The sequence below is a fragment of the Mixophyes fleayi genome, chromosome 9 (assembly GCF_038048845.1).
Source record: "Mixophyes fleayi isolate aMixFle1 chromosome 9, aMixFle1.hap1, whole genome shotgun sequence".
Classification (NCBI taxonomy): Eukaryota; Metazoa; Chordata; class Amphibia; order Anura; family Limnodynastidae; genus Mixophyes; species Mixophyes fleayi.
This window is the reverse complement of record NC_134410.1, coordinates 95,514,043-95,536,903: the sequence shown is the minus strand read 5'-3', so window position 1 is coordinate 95,536,903 and position 22,861 is coordinate 95,514,043. Positions and strand designations below refer to the sequence as shown.

Sequence of the window (22,861 nt, the reverse complement as noted above, 5' to 3'; positions counted from 1 at the left end):
CGATTTTGGACTCGGAGTGGACTCTTTTACAGGCGAATCTGAATGTTTGAATAATACCAAAAACTGTATTAGCAGTGGAAAACATTTACTCATGTATGCAGTGTACTTTGAAAAAGTGCATTTAGTTATTATACAACAAACCCTTTTTTAATTAAATGCTTCATTGCAAAACACTTATAGTAAAATATGAAAACAACTCACCACTTCCTTGACCAAAAGAGGGTGCATCCGTGTCCTGGACATTTACACCTTCCACAATTTCACGGGGCAGTATCTCACGCAACTCCTCCTCATAACTTGTATGTTCCACATGAAGTGGTGGGCCACCACCTGTGCGTCTTGCTGCCATCCTCTCCTGAGCCATTTTTTCTTTAAGGCGTCTCTTGATGTCTGAAAATCTTTTGCAGCAGTGAGACACTGACAGCTTTAAAGGTCCCACCGCATTCACAGCCTCACATGTTTCTATCAAAGCCGCCGACGGCTTGGAAGCTTACATACCGCTGTTACATTGACGGTGGATTCACATTGAACCTTAAAACCTCCCAATAGTAAATCCGGCTGTTTGACCAAAATCACCGGAAAAACATGGCGATGCATGACGGTTCAAACCGCCACCAAACACGATTTACTAAGGGCTAGTAAATCTAGCCCTTAGTCTCAAGGAAGATTACATTAGTAGAATTTGGAGAATGAAAACGGTGTTATTGAAGTATGATAGAAAGATATTTAATACATTTTTCCACTAATGGTTACATCTCTTTTTTACACCAGTTCCTTTATGTATTACCCATTGTCAATGTTATGTAACTGCCCCATTTGTAAACAATAAACACTTTAGCAACTACACTATTAATACCTTATGAGCTAGATGTGCAGTCATGGCCAAAAATATTGGCACCCTTGAACTTTTTTAAAGGAACTCACAATTTCCTCTAAACATAAGTTGAAATTAACAACAGTATCTGGTCTCCAATATTTGGTCAGTTCTTCCTCTGTTAATATTACAGAACCTTGGTTTTGGATTTGGAATTTAAAACTGTATATCCTTTTAAATCATAAAATGAAAAGAAATTGCCTTACAAATTTATTAACACTCTAAGGGGGGTATTCAATTGACCGCAAGTTTTTTTTTTAAGACCGCGTTGTCATTTTAACGCTATTTTTATCATTTTCGAGTGGGTTAACTTTACCCTCAATTCAATTCCATTTTTAACGCTCCGTATTTTTTCATGAAACAGTCCTCTCGCGCTCCAGTAGAAGGTCTATTGAAAGTATAGGGTGTGAGAGAGGCAGCCACGTTAAAAGCTATTCAATTGTTTTTTAACGTGGCACATTAAACAGGCAAATATGCTGTTTTATCTCGCACCTCTTTGGGGTGTGATAAAAATAAAAACCTAAGAAAACTATTTAAAACCATGTAATAATGAAAAAAAAAGGATAAACTATGTTTATTAGTAATGCTTAACATGCAAAAGTTGATATTCTTGTGAAAAAAAACAAAAAAAATAAAATAAATAAAAATCACTAATAAAATATATTTATGTATGTTTTTGGTACAAATATGTATGTACTAATGTGTTTTGACATGGTATAGATGATTCTATAGTAAACATAGTTAAACAAAAAATATGCTAAAGAAAGTACTGTAATGTAGATATTATCAAATAGAATGGTTGTCTAATGCAATCTAATGTATGAAAATGTATGCCAATCCTTTTTTTTGTGTTATACATGATCACGTTAAACACTCTCCTTCACTCCCCTAAAAACTCGCAAACACAATGATTAACGCGCGGGTACAGCGTTCCCTCTTTTTCAATTGAATTGTACGAGTTTTCACGCTGCGTTAACTAAAAACGGTCGCTATAGCAGTTACAAACCTGCGTGTGATTTTTTTTTTTTTTAACGCTTCGGGAAAAAAAATTGAATACCCCCCTAAACCTAAGAATAACTGTAATTAATTTGTTAATGTAGCTATGAATGGGCATCCTGTATCTCTCTACTGGCAGTTTAGTCCACTCTTCTTGTGCAAACTGCCCTAGTTCTCCCAGATTTAAAGAGTGCCTTCTCCCAACTGCTGTTTTCCGATTGTGTTAAGGTCAGCTTGAATCTGTTTGACATTTGATCAAGATGCTTTCTTCACCATTTGAGCAATCCTTTGCTGCAATCTTTGGTCAATTTCTCTCTTGCAGTCATGTCCAGGGAGGTTGGCTACAATGCCAAGGGCCTTAAACTTCCAGACAACATCACACACATTGTAAATGTGACATCAAGGTCCCTGGAGATTGATTTATAGCCTTGAGATTGCCCATACTTGCCTACAATGTTCTGTCAGACGTCCTCAGATGGTTCTCTTGCTTTCTTTTCTCCATGATCACTGCAGTACACACAGAACAGGAGAATGAGTCATATTCTCTAATCAAACTTGTTTAATGAGTTATTTCTACATTGCAGTCACCTGTAACTCACCACAGGTAAGATCAGTCCAAAGCAAAGGAGAATTACCTGCTTTGAAATCTAATTATATCTAACTACTCCTAAAAGGTGGCAATAATTTTGCCCCATTTAGGGATTTATATATAGACTAAGCTATGACTTAGAAAATTTCCCTGCATTTTGTGTTTTATTCCATTGCCAACCAAAGAAATATATGCGTGGAAAACAAAATATTTTTAATTTTAACAATGTTCTGGAAGGAATGGTTCATTATTAAAAAAACTGCAATGGCAACAATATTCTTGGACACAACTGTAAACCCAACTGTTCATGCAACACTAACACCTTTATCACACTGTTTATGAAAAACACATTCACTTCAATTGAACAAAACCACACAAATTATTTTCAAGAAAACAGTCAGATGTCAGAGGTGATAACAAAAAGTATTTATTATTTAAAATGCTTTTTTATAATATTTTTTTTAAGTTTTCAATTTAGAAAAAACTATATCAAACGCTGTCCTCCAGTAAGTCTAAACACTGGAGAATGTTGCCCAGGTATTTCTATTTCTCAGCACAGGCTCTCCAAATATGCTCTCTGCTGTGCCTGGGAACTTCTGGCAGCAGCTACTCTTCACCAGTATCTGTGGATGATACAAAGGGAACACATTAGTTTTGCAATCATCATTTATTTTCATTTAATCAATCATTCCTTAATTACACACTATGTACATCATTTTGGTGAATGGAGTTTGGTTGTAATGTTTTTTCCCTTTTTATTCACTATATCCTTTTGGATCATGCAATCATCAAAGGCGTATGCAGCAAAGTAACTATTAGGCAGGGCTCTATTTTACAGAGCAGAAAGTTTGTTTTCATGCCCAGAATATGCAAAAAATGTCTAGGTATTACACTGCTTACACACATTTGGTACATAATGCCATAGGAGTGCACTTCGCAACCAGATAGATTTCTCCAAGACTTGTTTTTTGGCAGCAATTACATACTTTTTTTTTGTCAGGGGACAAACAAATGAAAACATAAGATAATAAACTTCAAATAATGCAAACACTTAAGTTACACCTATACTATCAATTGTTTTGGTCAACAATGATTCATCTAAGGCCTACAGTGTTATGAGAAGATGCTATTATTATTATTATTTTTTACTTTCAGACATAACGGTAATTGCCTCTTCCCCTTGTGGTCCCTCCTTCACCACCTCATCTGTCATCTCCTGTGTCACCTCCTCTGTCCCCCTTCTCCTCTGGGGCCTGGGCTGGCTGTGCAGCCTGCTCTCTAAATTGTTGTCCTGTGAAACACAAACAAGTTTTGGGGGGTTTGTTATTATTAACTACACAGCTATAATGCACATTTATGTCCAAGGTAACAATAGTTTAGGTTTAAGAAAGGACATAAAAAATATTTGAATGATTTACTACAACCTTCAAATGGTGCATACTCATCATCATCATTTATTTATATAGCGCCAGAAAATTCTGTAGCATAAAATAGACATAAGTCTAGTATAATCATACAGGAAATGACACTGCTGGTAGTAAACCTGCCATGTTCTGTACAGAAATTAACACAATTCTGGGAAGGGGAAAAACACATTTCAAGACAGAGTGTATCGTGTATATAGTAGTACATTTAAGTGCCAATAGCTGCAGACTCAGCATATACAATGGCATAAACTTAGCCAAACACCACTGTAATGTAATTTCCTAAGCATAAACATTTGCGGGCATTAACTTTGTTAGGGAGACCCACATGCAATAATAGGTGTAAAAAAAATAAGTAACATTTACATACCTCTACAGGAGTGTTTGACTGCACAAACCCCCACAAACAGCATGCACTCAATCACATAACCAATGAATTAAGTGGCATCAGCTGTAGAGGTGATTATGGAATCTTCCAGTCAGAAGCGAGTAATTCATGTGCCGGTCTTCATCATTATCATTATCACCATGAATTTGCACCTATCCTCTAGCGGGTGCAAAAGATTCAGCTCCTGACAGGTGTATATGCATCTCTGTGCTGGTCTGCCTGAAGCTGAAAATATGTAATGCAAGGGATTAAGATATAGCTCAGGCCGAGCTTTCTGGAAAAGAGCATCAAGTCTTTATTCCATTCAAATCTATTGAAATGTCGAGAGGGCGAGAAAAAGAAACTCTTTTCTAAGAGGGAGATCTGATCTGTACTAATGGGTTTGTCTGATAAATTGATGACCCTCATAGTGTCCCCTAGAAGCGTGTTCTCCTGTTGTTGTGTCTCTGAGGGGATAATTGCTGTATAGGAGGTTCCTGGTCTTCCAGGGCTTTTTTTTTTATCCCCCTTGTATCTCTTCCCCACCTTAATAATGGTTTAGTAATAATGGTCCTCCTTCCCTTTGTCTTGGGCCTGTGCTTAAAAAATCCCGTATTGATGTTTGCACCTCTCTAATTGTAGGGGAGTGATCAGAGATCTCATTTTCAGATGATCGACCTCCCATAATCGATCAGATCTGTCTGATCTTTTATCAATAGTCCTTTGACACACAGACTATACCATTAATATATAATTAGTTACAACAAAACTTGGCATACAGGCTATTACTTCAATTTATAACTTTAATTATGGTCACTCTTATGAGGCATTACACTCCCCATTTACTCTGTCTTATGTTATGGTCACATTATGTATTTCGCTGTTTATGATCTGTATGGATGCATATGGTACTTATCTAAACGCAGATTGTTAATAATAGCTATAATCTAAGGAGAACGACTATGCCCATGATTTCATCATCACTATCATCACTCTGTTTAACATCATGTTCATAATGTGTGTGAAGATACCGGGTGTATCTGGCCCAATGCTACCCACTTCACGCTGGCTGGCTGGCCACGCACGAGTGCCTTCCAATGCCAGGGAAATCTACCCAGCACCTTCTAGGATTTGTATGGTCCCTCAGGCAAAATGCAGTTATAAACATACAACAGTATATTTATTGTCATACAAACAACACTAGAATCTTATGTACACAGAGTAAATAAATGCCAGGCAGGTTTACCACATTATCTGTCCCTTACCCCAATAACTTAAGGAGATATAGTCATGGCTGCAGGCATATTTTCCCACCCAGCTGGAGTGGGGGTGTAAGCTGCCCTGTGTCATAAGATGAGTCAACAATCAAACTGGGCCACTCCGGTGCACACATCCATGGTAGGAGAGTTGTAGTCCAACATCCCTTGGGTGCCTTATCCACCCTTAATTGCCCAACTGTAAATAGTCCCTTGGCCTGTCCTCTGTTTCTGGAGACCATGCTCCCCTCCCCCACACATTCGAGTGAAAACTGCCAAGTGGCAGGCAAACTTTCTGGCTCCTTGTCCGTCTGTTTCTGGCAAACATCCAATCCCCCCTCCCCCAAACACTCAAGGGACAACTGCCCAGTGGCAGGCAAACGTGGTGGCTCCACTAATTCTTTGCTTATGGGGAATCCTCTGTCCCCCTCCCAAAGCACTTGTGGGTGCCCCTGTAAGTATGTTGGTGTGCATCTCCCCTCCCCTGCTACCACATCCAACTGTTGCACTACTTCCCTCGCCTCTGGCGCATCGGGGTAGTGTGAATCCTCATTGGACACAGACTTGTCCTCCGGGCAGTAAAACAAAGTGGATGGTCCAGTGCAGGCCTCTGGTATTGGGTCCTGGATTCATAGATTTGGAGCTGGAGTACGATGCTTCAAAGCTTGTGGGGCTGGTGAATCTTGCTGTGCTAGTGCCCTCTCAGCCACCCACTCAGTCAACATCTCCTCATCTGCCAATTCTGCATAGGGGAAGGCATAAGTGTAGTTTTCCCAGGGCCCCATGGTAGTGGCCTCTGACATGATAATTTCTTTATCCTCTAACATTAATTCTGTCATACAGTCTGTTCTCATGATTTCTGCTGAGATCATATGTTGAGCAAGTTTATGATTCTCTTCTGCCACAATTGGGTACAGCTGTACATCACTTGCCCCGGAGAGCACACATATGGTATCCTGCGTTACTTCATTAACCAAAACATTTTCAGGCACAACAGGGGTGGATAACTGGTCTTTTCTGTAATTCTGTTCTAACTCAGACACAGTCTCAGGTTCCAATAACACTGGCAATTTATCAGAATATGCTACTACATGGTACTTACTTGGTAGCTCTTTTCCATCCAAGTCACCAAATGGGAGGATTTCTCCTAATCCTTTCTGAGTAGTCAGAGGTACCACATCCTCACCAAGCAGTTCTTCTCCAGTCTCCCCCAAGATAGTAGCTTGGGCAACTGTGTATATTCCACTGGGATTGACCTCCCCCTGATTTACAGACTGAGCAGCCATTTTTTTAGAGTGTGACAAAAGATATTGCAATTGGCATTCTTCAGTATTCACTCGATAACACTGATCCTGCCACATTTCAGTGTCCGTAAGTCCTTGTCCCCATACCTCATCCTCTGCTTCTTCAAAACTCTGTTGCAGACATTGCATTTGTTCCCAGAGAGGTATGTGGGGACCCAAAGTGAGCATCCATTTCCTATAGACACTAAACGCATTGATGGGATTCTCCTGATCTTTTAAAAGACGTTTCATCCCTGTGCGTGCAGTACAGATAAGGTACACCCCGGATCTGGCATTCCACTATCAGTTCCTCCATACTCATTGTCTCTAGTGGATCTGTAGAATCTGTTAATAAGACAGATTCTATTAGTACATTTGCAGCGGATACATCAGGCATGTCCCTGTGCTGTAACAGTCCATTTCCATCTTGTTTGTACTGCTGAATATTGTTGTAACTGGATTTTTCCCTTGGCCAGATTCTGCATAGCACAAGTAACTTCATTTGTAAAATCATCCCATTCTGGTTCATCCCCAAAATTACAGGCACTTGCATCCTCTTTCAACATTAGGAACACATCCAACAGGTTCTCCAATTTCTCCTGTAGACTGGCTCCTTCCCACATAATAATCTTTGGGCACTCCTCATCCCAATAATCCAAAATGTGCTGCATTGTGGTGGGCTGGTGCAACACATCCATATCCCCATCCTACAGACACTCCCACAGTCCATCATCCCAGTACACCTTTCTCCTGGTTGTACTGGACTGCTTTATCCCTTCCTTTGGGAACTTTTTCAACACTGGGCTGTGATCTTCTCTCTTGTTCCAAGAGCTCACACCCATTTTACTTCCAGGGATCACCTCACTGTGATTTCCCCTCTTTGAGACATGGTTCCATCTTCCGCTCTCCTCTGGCGGGGTGCGCCTCCCCTTATCAAATCGGCACTTAGGCGGCATCTTCCCTCGCCTAAAGCCCACAACGCTTTTCGTGACACTTTCTACCTTAAAGCCTTTAGAAGTAAGTTCAGGATAATGTGGTAACTGGTTTCTAGTGCTAACTGCTCTGCAGAGCCCTGGAATGTATCACGATACAGTTCCCCTGCAGCTCTACCCAGAGAGGACCTGGGACTGAGTGACCCCACTGCTTGCCACCAAAAATGTGAAGATACCGGATGTATCTGGCCCAATGCTACCCACTTCACGCTGGCTGGCCACCCACGGGTGCCTTCCTATGCCAGGGAAGTCTACCCAGCACCTTCTAGGATTCGTATGGTCACTCAGGCAACATACAACATTATATTTATTGTCATACAAACAACACTAGAATCTTATGTACACACAGTAAATAAATGCCAGGCAGGTTTACCACATTATCTGTCCCTTACCCCAATAACTTAAGGAGATATAGTCACCTGCTGTCCAGACTTCACGACCCATGGATCCTTCTCAGCTGCATATATAGAGACTAGTTAGAAAACAATAATTCAAAACTAGATGCACCTTTATGAATGAAATCCCAGCATAAACACCCTTCCTACCTGGAGTCGCTCCTTATATCTCAGGTCTAATTTCCAGAGTCTTTCTCCTCCCTATGCAACCCCCTGGGTCTATTCTTCTAAACCATTGGTCAGTGCTAGACTAGGGGGGGTTGGAGAGGGCAGTGAAGATGAGCTGTCCTTCCAGAGAGCCTCCCCTGTTAGAAGGCCTGTCTGTACTAGCCTGGTGTGAACAATGGACACTAATTAGTTTTCCTACTCCAGCACATGGCAAACTGATCCCTACCCATAATCCCCCTGGCTTCACTTTAAAGACAACAGCAACCTTACTGCAAGTCATCAATACAATACACAATATACATATGTACACTGAACTACAATGTCCCCTTAGCCACATGTAATTGGACAATGCAGTTGTAGTCTGGTGAGCTGGGGAACAAAAGGCATGGGCTATAAAAAGTACTATAATCCACATTATGTGAGAAATGAGACACCGAATGCTCACAGGGTTATCACACTCATTTCGTCACAATGTGTCTTTCGTTTTTCGCGTTATGTATGGATGCACACTGTACTTACCTGAATCGCACATTGCTAATACACATCTATACTTATGAAGATCTATCACGCCTATAGTTATATGGTACACCACAAAGTATATGCCTCTAGGTTATTTGATCAGAGGCACTGGTAAACGGGCGATGTACACATATGAATGAACCACAATGGATGCTTTTGGAGATTCACTTGGTCTCTAACATATGTTGCTAGGAATGACGTCATTAGGAGGAGGTCCCCCATGCTATAAATAGCCAATGATAGGGCTAGTTCGAGTTGCCTTGACAAAGCCTCTATTAGCGAAACACGCGTCGACTTGACATGCGCCTCCAGCTTACTCATTACATGCCTTGTTCTAACTAAACTTTGCTACTATATGCATTATCAGGATATTGAGAAATAAATTTAAGTGTGGAGTTGTGCCTACTCCGTGATAGGAATCTATAAGATAGTTCCCACGGTGAAAGAATATTGTACTGGATACGATCCACTCCATTACTAGTACTCAGGACTGATACTGACAATCCCTCATTCATCTGATAGTCTTCATTATCTTTATAGAGTGCATCCATTTATATTAGAATGGATGCACTCTCTACAGGGATTGAAATAAGAGCATATCTGTAGGAGTTAGACGGTATAGGGTCTATATAATCCATACAAATATCCCTTTTTATTTATTCCATCTAACCCTGGGATTCAGCTTAAGGGTTAAAACTTTATACTATTGGCATATCATAAGCGACAGGGAGACTCTATATGTATACCAATTATGTAGATTTGACTACAATTATATACATTGGGAGCTGTGAGGTGCTTTCTAGCAGTTCCTTCTGCTAGTGTTATCAGCATAACTTTTTGGTTTATATCACTACTTTTCCTTTTTTAATATTTCGCTAATTTGTCTCTCTATTTAATATACTGATATTATTTTAATGCATACCAATAGAAATTTGATATGTTTTACTGTTATTGGTTCATAGAGTGCCCCATTTATACACACCACTTTTCCTTGTACTATGCTCAAATACAGTAGCTAACCAACAACTAATGGGCAGCCTTGTAAATATACAGAATAAAAGGATAAGGTGTTGGTGGCGATGGCTCAAGCATGCAACGAACATGTCAATTGTTACATGTGAGTTGGGTGCAACAGCACACCATTATCGTCCAAAGTCCTAATTTGGAAGCTTTGACACCTTACATTTTGTTCACTCTGTCATACCAATATACAACTGGAATCAATGTGCAGCTTGAAAATAATAAAAAAAATATGAACATTACAATGTTCACCGATATGAAATGTATTGTACTTTCTTGTGGTGTATTAACTGTCAGCAGGCACATGTTTGTGTTTGTACATGTATATATATATATATATATATATATATATAGACCCTGCGCCGCCGGGTGCCTCAATTCACCAGGTGGGGAGAGGGGTAGTAAGCCTCACAGTTAGAGTCTATCTTACCATTTTCTAATTTCTCAATGAAGGGAGTCTATCCAAGTCGTACTCTCACTTCATTCTGTAGATCCTTGCAAGATTCACAAGGGGTCAACTTACTAAATCCCAAACTGACTCCCTAAAAGTAACTTGTGGAAACTCACACACGCTTACTGGTAAGGGTATAAGCCACTTGAAGCATTTATTTTGGAATATTTTAGCCTAAAGGCCTGAAACATGATAAATAGTGCAGGACTATCGCAACAACACTATATGGGTCCCCGGGCAAAGCAGTGCACTGGGGCCCCTAGCCGATGCAGATAGGAGCGAGTACATTTAAAAAAGTGATTATATATATATATATATATATATATATATATATATATATATAGATAGATAGATATATATATATATATATATAGAGAGAGAGAGATAGATATACATATATATGTATATATATATATATATATATAATCCCTTTTTATCTTTAAATGTACTCGCCCAGTGACTCTTGAAGTGCAGCAACTAAAAAATCAAATCCCTCCTTCACTTATCTTTCAACCGCCCTGTTCTCCGTTTGCACCCCTTCTCTTATTTTTTCTTATTCTTTGTCTTCTGCTTCTTTGAATCCACGCTTGTTTCTCCATTGCTTCTCATGCCGTGGCTCCTCCATGCTGCGCTTCTCAATGAAAATGTCGAGCGTGATGAAGTCACGCCCCACATTGAGTGCGAGTGCAGCACGGAGGAGGGGAACAAGGAGGGAGCCGGATCACCACCTGACTGCGAGACCGCAAAAGGTAAGTTGTTAGGTATTTTTGCAGGATTTTTTTTTGCAGTATTATTTATTCTAATTATTCTATTTAAGAGCCCTGCCTATCGTGCCCAGTGGAAAAGATGGCCCTGAAATAGTGGGCGGTGTACAATAAGTTTAGTCTCTGATATGCTGGAATAGATGCAGGGTAATGTAACCCCAAGATGATAAGTGGATAATAACAAGATACATAGGAAAAATAGGAATATGTGGAAAATTATGTACAGTAGTAATACTTGAAGACAAAATGACAATATCCAAATGCAACTGACATAAGCAATATCAGTACACTAAATGAATGAACAGTAGCAATGTTATCCAAGACACTTTAAATGACTCTTAAGTGAAGTAGTACATCAAAATCACATCTCTTAAATACCCTTTGCTTAAATCATGGGCTAGCATGGTAGTAAAGAGATGTATTATTTTTAACACTAGAGATATGGATGAAATGAAGAAGTTAACAATAACAGCAAGTGTACATTCTGGATCATAAGTGGGCTGAAATTTTAAAACAATGAGGCAGCAATAAACAGAGTTAAAACCATCATCGTCATGATAAATATGAAGATGAAAAAGAATAATAATAATAACAACTAGAACGGTAGCAACTCTGACAATGCATTTGAGGATAATTTGCAATATGTAGAAGACAGTGATAATGGTAGTTGCACCAACACTAGTATTATGAAGAAAATGATGTGTTGGGTGAAACATCCAGTTCTAGGGGTAACTGGAGATTCATTGTCTGTCCCTTAAACAAATAAGGTCAGTAGAAATTCATTGAGCAATTAGTACTTTTACATTTAAAGTATAAGGGGTAGGGTAATACCAGCAGTATATGGCAATATAAGGCTGTATCACAAATGGTCTGTAACACAGGTAAATGGCTCCCGCTGTGGTGCAGTGAAAAAATTGTCAGGTTACTCAGACATGCAGCAGACACCGACAAGTTCTGGGAATCCAGAGGGCTCTTTAAACACAAATTAAAAAAAATTGAAAATGACTCTCCTGTCAGCCACAGTTCCAGCAAACTTCAGTGCCCAGCATCAACCAGTAATTTTAAATTAAAAGAAAAATTAGAAAATATTGTAGAAATTAGAGCAAAGTTTATTTTCAATACCGTAAAGCAGAAATTCAGGACCATCATAATTACTTAGTAGTTCATAGTAAAACAAAAAAAGCATATTAAAAATATGACATGATTTTTAAAAAGCTGTACACTTTTTGAGACAGAAATAAAAACAATTAAATCTAACTACACAGTAAAAACTTTTAAATGAGAGGCAGAAGCGTATGTTCTTACAATTCAACTATATGCATAACTGACTAATTGAGGAACTTCTTCAGAAGTTTATTTAAATGTTTCCAATTTACACAAAATAAAATGCAAGAAATAATACAAAAATGTGGTCTGTAAATACATCAGGAGCTTCTTAAAGGGGTGGGAACACATTCTTTGATTAAAGTACAGATATTCCGCAATACAAGAAACTTAGTATTGATGGAAGTCAGTACAGCAACAGCTCAGAATGCAATTTCTATCAAAACCATAACTTTTTTGGGGGGAAGATTCATCTTCAAATACATATACTGTGATGCAGTTTATAGATGAGAGTTAATAAGTTAATGTTACAGAAAGGCAATGGTCTTGCAATAGATGACTGAAAGAATAATGTAAGTATAATGTGTGGTAGACACAATTCTATCCTCATAAAATTTAGAGAACAAAGTTAAGATTTTGTTGTTATCAAGTGCATTTGCCATTCCATCCAGTTGGGTCATCAAATGCAATTGGTATTTTGCCATTTAATATTCAATACATGGGCTTGATTCATTAAGGAAAGTAAAGCAAATAAATGAGTAACTTTGCAGCTTGTCAAAACCATGTTGTATTGGAGGGGGAATGTAAATTTCAAATGTGAGGAAAGAATTATAGTTGGAGAAGGACATGTCCTAGATCAACTTTAGCTTTCAGTGTAAAAATAAAGCTATCAAGTATTTGTGTGCTACATGAAAAATTAGCCAGTATTTAACTTGTGTGCAAAATAAAAAACTAATATGCACCCATTGCATTGTAACATGGATTTGTCTTGGAGAAAACTTACTCATTTTTTTACTAACTTTCCTCAATGAATCAGGCCCATGGAGTCCCAACCTTCCTCATTATTTTCACATAGTACTTTATAGAAACAAAATCACCAACACCTTTATACAGCAATAAATTAAGGTGAAGCTCCACTAAAACTACAGGTTTTCTCTCAGTGTGCTCGTGATCAGTGTAATGAGTCGAATCTCCACTTCCAACTGGTTAGACAATGAAAAAATATATTGAACTGCTCTACCAAACAACCAGTCCACAAACTGTGCCTCAAAATCCTAAAACATATCCCTCAAAATCAAACAGAATAAATAAGCGTCTGAATTTGAGAATACAAACCCATTAAATATTTTCAAAGAATTAATGATACTTTAACACTCTCCTTCATGGAATTTAGAGAAGAGCAGTTTGGATTCGGAAAAATCTGACAGATCCGAGATTCATGGATCCGAGTATAAACAAAACACGACTCTATTCTTCCAATCAAAATCAGATCTGGAAAGGAGGCAAAGTGTAATTTCCGGGAAGGATTCCAAAACTTGCGATTTTCAAAAAATAAAAATATATATAGCCCTATCTCTATTCTCATCTGCCATTTTAGAACAGACAGCATGTAGGGAGGAAGGTGGCTTGCAGACTGTGTTTCTAAAGTAGCGTGCGAGTGAATAGAGCATTAGACAGGGTGAAATAGAAAGTTCCACATAGAAAACAATTGCTATGATTAATTTTAATGCAGTTTATTTCTGTAGTGATCAGTCAGGTAGAATAGTTTGCTGATCGATTGGGTGTCAAGTCTGTCAGAGCGTTTAGATAAAGTATAGGCCGCTGTGTATACTATAGCACAGTATTATATATATATATATATATATATATATATATATATTATATATAATATACTATGTATATTATATAGACATCATTCTGAATTGATATTTCTATTTAGTTGGTCATCATTCTGCAATAGTATTTATTTCTGATTATATTTAGAGGAGAAAAACAGGGTGCTGTTGCTCTGATTAGCACACCCCAAAAAAGTTACATTTAGTTAATTTAAAATCCAAAGTTTTTCTAAGGAAAGAAGCCACCTTGTGAGGGTCAGTATTAGAGAAATCTTTATGAAGCAAGCAAAAAACAGGGTTTGACTGTGAGCAGCATCCACCAAAAAAACCCAATTATTTATTTTAAAATATTTTCTCTTTTCTAGTCAAAGCAATTTTATATTTGGTGAGGGGCAGTGTCAATGACTTCTTTAATAAGTGGCCAAAAAAACAGGTGTTGTGTTTGAGTGTGAGCAGCAGTGCAACAATACCCCTCAAAAAAACAATATATTTATTTCATCTAAAATCTACTGTTCTCGTTTTTGTACTCAAAGTAAATTCTGTCATGGGGAGTCACTGACATCTTTAATAAGCAGACAAAAAATGGGGTATTGTGCTTGAATGTGAAAAACAAACTCCAAGCAGCACAACTTCCCCAAAAAATATAAAATTTGTTTGTTAAGAAATAATTATTAAACTGCCATGTATTTCTGTCACTAATTTTAACAAGTCAGCTCACTGCTGACTATGGGCAAAATTGGTGTGAATTTGGACAGTTGTGAGGAGATCATTAGAAAATAGACTGGAAATGACTGTTAACGCTATAAATAGTAATATAGAAGCAAAATCAGATCAAAATCACATAATGCTACTTATTGTTCACAATTTTTAATTAAATCCAGATCCAAAACCTTCAGGATTTTTGGGTAAAACCAGTACCGAAACCCAAAAAAAAGAAAAGAAATTGTTTTAGAACCAAAACATGGGGATCAACGCAACAAAATATAATCTGTTTTGATTCTGACCTGACAAACTTGTGCATGTATTTACCTCTTTTCCAAATAGAATATGGATTGTAATTCCACATGGAACTCAAAATTTAGAATATTTTAATTGTTTCTTTTAGACTATAAGAAAGTTTGATTACCTATTTCAATTGTAAAGCACATTTAACAACTGCCTACAAATAATCAGCTGCTAAGTGTATCTTTGTTGTTGACCGTAAAATGCTTCACTTGCTAGGTTTGCTATAAAGCATATCATGTGACACTGCTAAATTTCTGGTTTGAAGGATGCCACTTGACAAGGATGCCACTATGGGTGAGGATTTTTCCGTTAGGTTCCTTTGCCCTATCTACTGGCCTTGTCCTTCAGTAATGCAGCTGTAGAACATTTTCTGAGATGAATATGATAAAAAAAAACAAGTTAAGAAACAGAATGAAGCATTGCTTACTTGAATAAAATGTCCTTCACATAAGGTCATAGACGCAAAGAAATAAAATCTGTTGCAATCAGTTTAAACCCAGCAAACAGATGATTCATGTTTTCTACAGCAGCACTTATCAGTCAAACTATGTCTTAGATACAGAGTTTGATGAATAATGTTAAAGTCATCGAAAAAAGGACTTTCCATTTGTAAATGGTTGAAAAATGTTGAATGGTTTAGTTACATTTAAAAAGATAAAACATTATTTATTTTTTTATGTTTCAGGGACATTGTTTTCTGTTTAGCTGTTGTGGAAAATTAAGATAAATGTCAGTAGAACAAATAAGAACAAACACATTTTCAAACAAATCTAACGTGTTTATCATGTTAGACATTCACAGTACAGTCACAAAATAATAATGTTGTTTGGCCAGGATTTCTGGTTTTAAAGTAACATAGTAACATAGTTGATGAGGTTGAAAAAAGACACCAGTCCATCAAGTTCAACCTATTTTGGATCTCCTGCGATCCTGCACTTATATTTGAAATTGATCCAGAGTAAGCAACCACCAATCTGTTTCAATTGTGAAAATCCCCTCAGACCCAATATTGCAGTCTTATTTTTACCCTATATCCCCTACTATCCTTCATTTTATTTAACGGTCGTATCCCTGGATACACTTTTCCGTAAAAAATTTGTCTAACCCTTTCTTAAATTTATTTATTGAATCTGCCATCACAATCTTCCCTGGCAGTTAATTCCATATCTTGACTGTCCTTACTGTAAAGAACCCCTTCCTTTGCTGGTTGTGAAATTTCCTCTCTTCTAACCTTAGGGGGTGACAGCGTGTCCTGTGTGTAGTCCTTGGGGTAAAAAGTTCCCATGAAAGTTCTCTGTATTGACCCCTAATGTATTTGTACATAGTAATCATATCTCCCCTTAGACGCCTCTTTTCTAAAGTAAACATGCCTAAACTGGCTAACCTTTCCTCATAACTTAATGACTCCATACACTTTATCAATTTTGTCACCCTGTTCTGAACCCTTTCTAGATCCAAATTATCTTTTTTATAGAGGTGTCCAGAACTGTAATGCATATTCAATATGAGGTCTTACCAACGATTTATACAGTTGCAAGATTACACTGTCTTCCCTTGCATCTATACCCCTTTTTATGCATGCCAATACTTTATTTGCCCTTGCAGCTGCTGCTTGACATTGAGCACTATTGTTAAGTCTACTGTCTACGAGCACTCCCAAATCTTTTTCCATTATAAATTCTCCTAAATTCAATTTAATTTATAGATTGCGTTCTTGTTTTTGATTCCTAAATGCATAACCTTACATTTATCTATATTAAACCTCATATTTCATTTGGCCGCCCAATCCTCCAGTTTATTTAAGTTAAAGTTCTCTCTGTAGAGAAGCTACATCTTGCTGATTTTATTACCTTACAGAGTTTAGTGTCATCTGCAAAAATAGAAACTTTACTCTCTAAACCATTACCAAGGTCATTAATAAATATATTAAAAAGGAGTGGCCCTAACACAGAACCTCGAGGTACTCAACTTAAAACTTTTGACCAATTAGAAAATGTTCCATTTATCACAACTCTCTGTTCCCTATTCTCTAACCAGTTTTCGATCAAAGTACAAATGTTGTTTCCTAGACCCAGTTCCCTTATTTTGTAAACCAACCTCTTGTGTGGCACTGTATCAAGGCCATTGCAAAATCTAAGCAGACCACATCTACTGTGCTGCCCTGGTCTAAGTTCCCACTAACTTCCTCGTAGAAACTAATTAATTAGTTTGACATGACCTATCCCTCACAAATCCATGCCGATTCCCACTAATGATCTTATTTCGCAACAAGTAATCCTGAATACTATCCCTTAATATACCTTCCAGTAGTTTCCCCACTATTGATGTCAGGCTTACAGGTCTATAATTCCCTGGTTGTGATCTTGTCTCCTTTTTAAACAACGGAACCACATCTGCTATTCGCCAATCCCTTGGTACTGAGCCTGATGAGATTGAATCTATGAAAATTAAGAATAGCGGTGTGGCTATTTCTGAGTTTTGCTCCATAAGAACCCTTGGGTGTATGTCATCTGGACCTGGAGCTTTATTTATCTTAATATTCTTCAGTCGCCTTTGGACTTCTTCCTTTATCAACCAAGTATTAATTAATGGTACGGTTTCATTTCCATCTTTATGTATTATTTCTACCGTTTGTTCCTCTCTAGTAAATATTGAAGAAAAGAAAGTGTTTAATACCTCTGCTCTTTCCTTAGTATCATTTATCAATTCACCCATCTCACCTCTTAGGGGTCCTATATTTATCTTTTTTAATCCTTTTTCCATTTATATACTTAAACTTAAACTTTTTGGGGTTTGTCTTTCTTTTGCAACGTGCCTTTCATTTTCTAATTTAGCCAATCTAATTTCCTTTTTGCACGTTTTATTACATTCCTTGTACCTACGGAAGGACTCCTCTGACCCTTCAGACTTAAACAATTTAAATGCACGCTTCTTCCTTTGCATTTCTTCCCTTACCTTTTTATTTAGCTACATTGGTTTAGACTTAATCCTTTTACATGTATTTCCCATAGGAATGAACTTATACGTGTATGTTTCCAACAACATTTTAAAGACAGCCCACTTTTCTTCCGCATTTTTTCCTTCAAAAACTTTGCCCCAGTCTATGCACTTTATAGACTTCTTTAGCATATTAAAATTTGCCTTTCTAAAGTTTAAAGTCCTAGTTGATCCCTTATACCGTTGCTTCTGGAAACTAATTTCAAATGAGACCATATTATGATCACTAAGTGTTCCCTTACTTTAATATTTGATATTACGTCTACATTATTTGTTATTACTAGGTCCAGAATAGTCTGGTTCCTAGTTGGTTCCTCTACTAATTGGGACATGTAATGGCCTTTTAGCGTGCTCAGAAACTTATTTCACCTAGCTTTACTGCAGGTCTCAGTACTCCAATCAATGTCCGGATAATTAAAATCCACCATAATTAAAACTTGACTTAGTTGTGCAGCCTTTTCAATTTGCTGTAAAAGTTGGTCTTCCTCACTCACACTAATATCTGGCGGTTTATAGCACATTCCTATCAGCAGCTTCTCTGAACTTTTTCCTCCGCTGGATATTTCCACCTACAATGCCTCTAAATTATCACCAATATTCTCGTAAATAACTTCCTGAATACTTGGTTTTAACTCTGGCTTAATATAAAGACATACTCCTCATCCCCTTTTATTTACCCTATCCCTCCTGAAGAGAGTATAGCCTTCCAAGTTGACTGCCCAGTCATGTGTATCATCCCACCAGGTCTCCGTAATACCTATATCATACTGCTCATTCATTGCTACTAGTTCTAACTCCCCCATTTTACCTGTCAGGCTTCTTGCATTTGCAAGCATACACTTAAGTCTATTGCCTCCCTTAGGTATTTCTTTTTGCTTTAAAAAGGGCCTCTCCTTATCGGCTATGCTTCCCTTTCCCCCCTCTCCACCCCCTTGACTCTTGCTAAATTCCTCCTTACTACTCTCAATGTCTATCCCATAAATACTTGCTTCCCCCCCCCCCCCCAAGCCTCGTTTAAAATCGCATCCAACCTTCTAATCATCCTCTCCACTAGCACAGCAGTCCCCTCTTCATTCAGGTGCAATCCATTTCAACAATAAAGATGGCAACTGACCGAGAAATCACCCCAGTGCTCTAAGAATCTAAAACCTTCCTTCCTACACCAATCTCTAAGCCACACATTAACCTCCCTAATCTCCCTAGACTAGCACTTGGCACAAGTAGTATTCCCATACTACCTTGGATGTCCTTGCCTTAAGTTTGCAACCTATGTCCCTGAAATCATTCTTTAGGACACTTCTTCTTCCTCTAACTCGGTCATTAGTGCCAACATGCACCAAAACCGCTGGGTCACTCCCAGCCCCTCCCAAGAATCTGCCCACCCGATCCGCAATATGCAGAGCCCAAGCACTTGTTCGGCATGCACGGTCCCAGTAACAGATTGCCCTATCTACCTTCCTAATTATTGAATCCCCTACCACCACAATCTGCTCAATGTCAAGCAGCAGCTGCAAGAGCAAATAAAGTATTGGTATGCTGGAGAGACCGCTCCCCTGGTTGCTAGAGGAAGCAGTCTCACCCAAATCTACCAATTTTGAACTGCCTTCTACAGTATCTTCATCCAATCTGGCACTGAACAGAAATACTTAGGGCAATTTGGGCAAATTAATCTTTGGTTAACTAAGGATGTCTCAAAAATAGCATGTTGGGTGTACTTGAGAGTGAAAAAACCCTTCTCTGGTAGGATTTTTTTTCAGGCGTTTTCCGTTTTGTTTGTAAGCATCAGGACTCGTTCACAGCTATATGCTGCCTATTTGCTTTCCAACAACTAACGCCAAAAAAGCACTTTAAAAGTAAGATGAATGGTTTCTTAAGGGCTCATTCTAAAATATTTATCATGTGTTACTGCACAACGCAGGAAAAGCTCATCAATAAAACTCATCTGAACATGCACTATTTTTCTATTTTCCCAGCATATATTAGTGAAGAAGCTCTTGGTGACAAAGATATATGTTATGTTGTTAAACTTCTCTTTTTTCAATATACAATATTGGATATTTTTTAAATAACTGAAGGAAAGGTTTGAAGTAGCCTTTGATTACATATTGAAATGGCACCAGGCAACCCTGACAGGAGAGTTTGACAGCAATGCCCATCAATGGGACTGCTGACAGGAATTCTGCTGTGCAGAGAAAAATATCTCACAGCTCAATCACCACTATCTCAAAAATCTACAGTTCCTATAAACTTGTCAAATTATATTGCGTGTCTCTGTATATATATATCTACACTATATCTGGAGTAGAAAAAATGGAATGGACGCCTAAATGTCATTTGGCTCCGCTCCCGAACCTTCAATCAGTTTTCCACCAATTACAGCAGGGAGCGGGGCCATAATGACGCGTGATTCACGTCCTAAGCCCTGCCCCCTGCCACTTTACTGTGATCTTTAGAAACCGGGAGGTTTGCCTGCTGTCCCGGAAATTTGGGAGAGTAGGCAACCATGCCTAATAGTGTAGCAGCTTTAGGATGTAGACTCAAAGCTAATAATATATGCATGCAAGATTTATGAAAAATGAAGACACTTTTATTTCAAACCAGAGTTCCCAGTTGTTAATGTAGACTCCATGGTATATAGCGGGAAAGAATAGAAACAACCAGGAATAGTGTATTACCGTTTTTATAAGACTGACGTGCACACCAGTCCCTACCAATAGTGTTTAGGCATACCAGAAATAAATGTAAAATGCGCTTATCGGTAGGAAGACTGGGTTCTTTTACACATGTCGATAGTGCTGGGTACCTGTTTGAGGTGCTGGGATAGGCAGACAGCCATGAAGAAGTTAAAGATCACTGTTTTATGGCTGCCATGTCAATTCCCCGGCTCCGGTCCTCAGTAATTAAAATTTTCCTTAGTTTGTTTCTTCAGGTTGCTATTTTATAGCAAGATCATCATCATCATTTATTTATATAGTGTCACTGATTCTGCAGCGCTGTACAGAGAACTCATTTCCATCAGTCCCTGCCCCATTGGAGCTTATAGTCTAAATTCCCTAACTTACACACACACACACAGACAGACAGAGACTAGGGTCAATTTTGATAGCAGCCAATTAACCTACTACCGTGTTTCCCCAATAATAAGACCTACCCCGATAATAAGACCTACCCTTACTTTCATAGACTGGTCCAAAATAAGCCCTACCCCGATTATAAGCCCTAGCTAAAACCCCATTTTGCCTGTGCTACAATACAATGCCGCCAGCTCCGCCTTCCCCCCTGCATGAAATGGATGCCGCTGTTAAAGATTTAACAGTGGCATCCAATCACAGCTGCAGCGTCTCACAGTGAGTGTGCACCCACCCCTTGTTTTCTGTGAATGCAGCTGGCGTGCGTGCCAGCGTCATTTACAGCAGCGCTGCAGAGGAAAGTACAGAAAAAGAGGAAAATTAAGAAAAAAGGTAAGTAAAGTATTGTAAAGCAGGACTGAGGGGCATGATGGAGGAAAAAAGCAGGACTGTGGGGCATTATGTGAAAAAAAAAGCAGGACTGAGGGGCATCACACTTACCTGTTTATTGAAAATGTTGTTAAATTGTTAATTAAAATAAGCCCTACCCCGAAAATAAGCCCTGTGCAGTATTTTTTTTGCAAAAAAAAAAAAATAAGACTTATTCTCCGGGAAACACAGGAGGTAGGTTCTTCCTCCTCCCCCTACCCTCTCCCCGTAGGAGTCCCGCAGGGCTCTGTTCTTGGCCCTCTACACTTCCTCCCTTGGTGCTCTCATCTCCTCTTTCGGTCTTCAGTATCACCTTTATGCTGACGACATTCAACTCTATATCTCCTCTCCTGATCTTTCCTCCACCCTCCGCGCTTGGGTATCCGACTGCCTCTGCGCCATCTCCTCCTGGATGTCCGAGCGCTTTCTCAAAATCAATATCTCTAAAACTGAACTCATTGTCTTTCCTCCGCCCAGACTCCCATCCCACCATGACCTCTCTATTGTCGTCAATAACACCATCTCCTCTGTCACCCAACTTTGCTGCCTGGGTGTCACCCTCGACTCCTCTCTCTCTCTTTTGGCCCCCACATTCATTCCCTTGCCCAAGCCTGTCGCTTCCAACTACGCAACATCGCCCGCATCAGTCCTTTTCTCTCTCAGGATGCCACCAAAACTATCATCCATGCACTCATCTCCCGCCTCGATTATTGTAACCTCCTCCTCACTGGCCTCCCCCCCTCCCCTCCTGTCTCCATACCTGTTCTTCCGCTCCGTCTTTACTGCATATGACTGGCTGGAGTTTCTGAAGTATTAGTACTTTTTGTTCATTGTTCTGTATGGTTTCATCCTGTATAGTTTACTGTTAGTACTGTGTGCGGCGCTGCGGATACCTTGTAATAATAATATTATGTTTTTGGCGTGTGGGAGGAAACCGGAGCACCCAGAGGAAACCCACGCAAACACTCAACACATACAACAAACATACAAACTCGACACAGATAAGGCCATGGTCGGGAATTGAACTCATGACCCCAGCGCTGTGAGGCAGAAGTGCTAACCACTTAGCCACCGTGCTGCCATATTTGTACAGTATCATGTTAATACCATGAAAACCAGTCACAAGAGAGGTTTTAGAATGTAAAATCTTCTCTGTCTCTCTAACTCCTCTGCCAGGGGCAAAACTGGAGACTCCAGTGTCCCCTTAGACTGAATTTGCACATGCGCCAATTTCCTATACCCCATGCGCCTGTTCCGATACCCGCTCTAATTAAAGCACTGATTTGGACAGAAGGGGGCATGTCGTCCATGCTGAAAAGAAAATT

The 22,861-nt window shown here is 38.8% G+C and overlaps 1 protein-coding gene across 3 annotated transcripts in view; it reads right to left on the bottom strand.

Annotated features, from left to right (window-relative positions):
* ASTN2 (astrotactin 2) overlaps positions 1-22,861 on the bottom strand; it is a 570,610-nt gene that overhangs the window by 126,675 nt on the left and 421,074 nt on the right. The window lies entirely within an intron of this gene.